Source organism: Arachis ipaensis, chromosome B4 (genome assembly GCF_059453495.1).
Source record: "Arachis ipaensis isolate K30076 ecotype BB chromosome B4, ASM5945349v1, whole genome shotgun sequence".
Classification (NCBI taxonomy): Eukaryota; Viridiplantae; Streptophyta; class Magnoliopsida; order Fabales; family Fabaceae; genus Arachis; species Arachis ipaensis.
In genome coordinates, this window is record NC_142439.1 from 89,845,448 (window position 1) to 89,850,002 (window position 4,555).

The following is a 4,555-nucleotide window of genomic DNA, read 5'->3' on the forward strand; positions in this document are numbered from 1 at the left end:
AACTTTGGTTTATTTCCCGCACCCCTTTCCCAGTCAGCTCCTGGTACACAAATATCTTGCAGAATCTGGTCATAATTGGGGTTGTCCAATCTTGAGTGATAGCTTTCTTCTTCAAACTGTATAGACCGTAGCTTCAATGCCCTCATGACACTCATGGGACCAAAGTCCACCATCTTTCCTCTCACAAAGCTTGTGTAAGACTCATCCTTCTTATCATATCGAACCGCATTTGCATAAAATTCTCTTATGAGGTTTGCATTCACCTTAATGACCGGGTCAGTGAGGAGCTTCCATCTTCTCCTTTCTATCTTCTCTGTAATTTCGGGGCACTCAGTCTTTTTAACTTGAAATCCCAGCTCATAAATGATTTCCTTATCAACCATCCACCCGTATTGCAATGCATGATGCAAGCTTCTAAATCTCTTTTCATCATATGGGTGTTCTTCCATGGGTTCCTTTCCCTTCCTTCTTTTAGAACCCGAAGACGCCATGAATGATAGTTAATATGTGAAGGTGGCAAAGTTGTGGAGATTTCTGGTTGTTTAAGGTTTTATTGCAATGAAGAGAGTGAGGTGGGAAAAAGGTTTTTTTAATGGGGTAGGGAGTGTCTTGTACCGAAATGGAGAGTGGTGAAGATTGGGTAATGACAATGAAGGTGGGTACGGAACAAGGGTCATTTATATAGAGAAGTTGTGAGAGAATGGAGGGTGTGGATTGATTGAGTGGTTACTTGATGGATGGTTGGGGTGATGCATGGATAAAAGACAAGGATCATCACTTTATGAATGAGATTGCTCGGTCTTTTAGGGGTTCCATTTTTCCAATGTTGCATGGCAACATTTTCCAATGTATTCCCTTTTTAGAACAAGTGTGTAGCCTTTCCTTTTGTGGTGTCCGATCCTTCTTTGTTTAGTTGTCCAATCCATCCCTTTTTATGCTTCTTTTCTTTTCCTATAAAGATTTAAAATAAGGAAATTAATATCATAAAAATCAAACTCTACGACTAGAATAATAAAGAGAAGAAAAAGAGTTTGTTTATTTATGAATTTCAACTAACTAACTACTTGTGTATCCTTATGCATTTTGGTGGCACCATGGGGTGACACCAAACTTAGTTTGAAGCAATGTGATGAAAAGTTTTGTTCAAAGCTCCCAAGACTAGCATGCATCTTGGTTTGCTTTGAACACCAAACTTGTTCTTCACTATATACTGCATGATAAAGATTTCACCAAGTGTTTGTCAAGTTTGGGTTGAAATTCATAAATATTGATTTATTCATTATTTTAAAAACATATAAAACATGGGTTGCCTCCCATGAAGCGCTTCTTTAGCGTCATTAGCTTGACATTTTTCCCTCCATCAGGGTGGTTGGTAGTGCTTAAAATCCTCCCCTCTTGCTGTGGACTTATATCCATTGGTTGGATCAATGATCTCCACATGTTCCAGGGAAAGAACTCTGTTGATAGTGAAGACCTTAGGTAACTGAGATGGTACAGTGGGGAGATTAGGGGAAATATCTGGGAAGTAAGCTGAGACAACTCTATCCCCTGGAGAGAAGTCTTCCGTAGGAATTTTCTTGTTCCTCCATCTCTTTGGTACCTTCTTCTTTGTTTCTTTTGAGGTTGCCTTCCCCTTGGTGACCTCTTTTTCTAAAGGAGTTGTGATGCTGTCTTTACCTGCCTCTAGAGGTTTAGGTTCCTCCAATTTTTCCTTGAGCTGTGGCAATTGCTGTTTTCCTTGTTTAGCAATTAAGGGGATCTCAGAATGAACTGGCTGTGCTTCAGTGCTTGTCTCCTCCTTCAGTGTCTCATTATCATTTGTGCTTAGTTCCTTGTCCTCTTGATCTGTTTCTTGTGAGAGTTTGAAAACATTGAAGCTGAGTCGCTCATCATGGATTCTCAATATTAGCTTCCCTTTTGCTACATCGATAAGTGCTCTGGCCGTAGCTAGGAATGGTCTTCCCAATATGATTGGGTGAGTGTGACTCTCTTCCATGTCTTGGATGACAAAGTCTGTTGGGAGGAAGTATTTTCCAACCTTTAGCAACACATTTTCCACCACTCCTATTGCTTGCTTTTGAGTTTTGTCAGCCAGTTTGATGATTACATCTGTGGGCATTATCTCATTGATCTGCAGCCTCTTCACCAGGGATAAGGGCAGTAAGTTGATGCTAGCCCCCAAATCACATAGTGCTCTATCGAACATAGTTTCACCTATGGCACAAGGGATGTGAAAACTCCCTAGGTCTATTCTTTTTGTAGGCAACTCAGGTTGAATAAGGGTACTACATTCCTTGTTCATCACTATAGTCTGGCCTCCTTTGAGTGAGCTTTTTTTGGGAAGAAGTTCCTTCATGTACTTGATGAATGCAGGCATTTGTTGAATTGCCTTGATGAATGGTATGTTTACATGCAGAGATGCAAATAAGTCTAGGAACCTTGAGTATATTCTCTTTCCCACAGCACCATTGAGCAGTTGAGGGAAGGGTGCATAGAGCTTCAGTAGCTCTTGTGAGATTTCTGGTTCTTGGTGATCTCTATCCTCCTCCTTTGTTGAGTTGTCTTCAGGTTGTTTGAAAAGTTTGCCTTGCTTGTCTTTAGTCTCTTGATCACTTGTAGTGACCATTTTGCAATCTTCCCATCTTACTTTCTTTGCTTCTCCTTTGGGGTTTTTCTCCGTGTCACTTGGGAAGCTGTCAGTAGGTTTGGGAATCTTCTCAGCTAAATATCCCACCTGGAATTCCAGCTTCCTAATGGTCTCTCCCTGGTTCTTAATATTGGCTCGCACCTCCTCTTTGAACACCTTATTTTCTTGAATCTCTTGGCATATTCCTTCAAGTAAGGCTTAAATCTTAGAGAGATTGTCATCAATTGATGGGTGATTTGGAGCAGATGTGCTGTTTTGGTTTTGATAAGCGTGTGGAGAAGTGTTGTTGTGGGGGTGTTGAGATGTCCTCTGTGTGAATTGCTGGTGAGCTGCATTGTTGTTGGAGTTGTAACGTCTCTGGTCTTGGTTTTGATCTTGCTCACTTCCCCACCCAAAGTTTGGGTGGTTTCTCCATCCAGGGTTGTAGGTTCTGGAGTATGGATCATAGTTTTTCCTTGGTGAATTTCCAATGTAGTTGGCTTGCTCCGGACTACCCTTTGCTTCTTCATTCACTCCTTCTTGGGTTGTTGATGAAGTTGAGATTGCTGCTACTTGGTTCATCTCCATCTTCTTGGTGAGGTCAGCTAGCTGCTGGGTAATGAGCTTGTTTTGGGCCAACAGAGCATCTACATTGTTTAGCTCCATTACTCCTCTTGTGTTCCCTCTTTCGGAAGCATAGAAGTAGTCGTCCTCTGCTACTGTTTCAATAACATCTATGGCTTCCTCAATAGTCTTCTTCTTGTTCAAAGATCCTTCGGATGAATGGTCTACGGCCTTCTTTGACTCATAAGAGAGCCCTTCATAGAAAATGTGCAACTGCACCCATTCGTTGAACATATCTGGTGGGCACCTCCTTGTTAGGTCTTTAAACCTCTCCCATGCTTCATATAGAGTCTCACCATCTTGTTGCCTGAAAGTTTGGACCTCAGCTCTCAGCCTATTGATTCGTTGAGGAGGGTAAAATCTTGCTAAGAATTTGTTTACCACGTCTTCCCAAGTTGTCAAGCTTTCCCTTGGGAAAGATTCCAGCAACTTGGCTGCCTTGTCCCTGAGTGAGAATGGAAATAAGAGCAGTCTATAGGCGTCAGGATGAACACCATTAGACTTCACTGTGTCACATATTCTCAGGAAGGTGGTCAAATGTTGATTGGGGTCTTCTTGAACACCTCCTCCAAACGAACAGTTGTTCTGAACAAGGGTGATGAGCTGTGGTTTAAGTTCAAAGTTGTTGGCATGGATTGTTGGCTTTTGGATTCTACTTCCACAATTGCCTGGGTTTGGATTGATGTAAGAGCCCAAAACTCTTCTATCCTCCCCAGCATGATTTGCTCTACCTCCTCCCCCATGGTTGTGATCCTCTTCTTCATGATGGTTTTCCATGTTGTCTTCCATGTTTGGTTCAAAGAATTCCTCTTCTTCTTCAGCACCAACCACTTTCTTTCCTCTTGCCTCCCTCCTTAATCTAAGGAAGGTCCTCTCAGGTTCAGAATCGAAGGAAGTTGAAGCCCCGCTTCTTCTCCCTGTCATACAACCATCAAGTGCAAGCAAGAAAAGATAGGTGCAGAAAGTATTTTTGTCAGAATTACTGTTAGTTGTGGGTGATGCAATATATCAAACAGTTAGTGGGTTAGCAAACAGAATTGAAAATAACAAAGAAAAACAAAAGAGTAGAAGGGGAAGGGAAGAAGTTTAGCTAAAACAGAAAGTAAACTCTAACGTGGCCACTTATGAGCATTTGCCAACGTTAGTAACAATGTTAAGTGTCACTAACGTTGGCTCAACTTCCCTTCTCCATGTTAGAGTTCACGTTAACTTAGTTAACATGACTCTTAACATGGTCAATGATGGCTTCGAGAGCGTTATTGGCAATCACTTTTCTCATTAACTTTGCAAGTTACCTCCCATTCC

General features: G+C 41.6%; 1 non-coding gene across 1 annotated transcript; it reads left to right on the forward strand.

Annotated features, from left to right (window-relative positions):
* The first annotated feature begins 3,479 nt into the window (after positions 1-3,479).
* On the forward strand, positions 3,480-3,586 carry LOC148568317 (small nucleolar RNA R71). Its single transcript, XR_015882409.1, has one exon. It is a non-coding gene; the product is annotated as a small nucleolar RNA R71 (small nucleolar RNA).
* Positions 3,587-4,555: the final 969 nt, after the last annotated feature.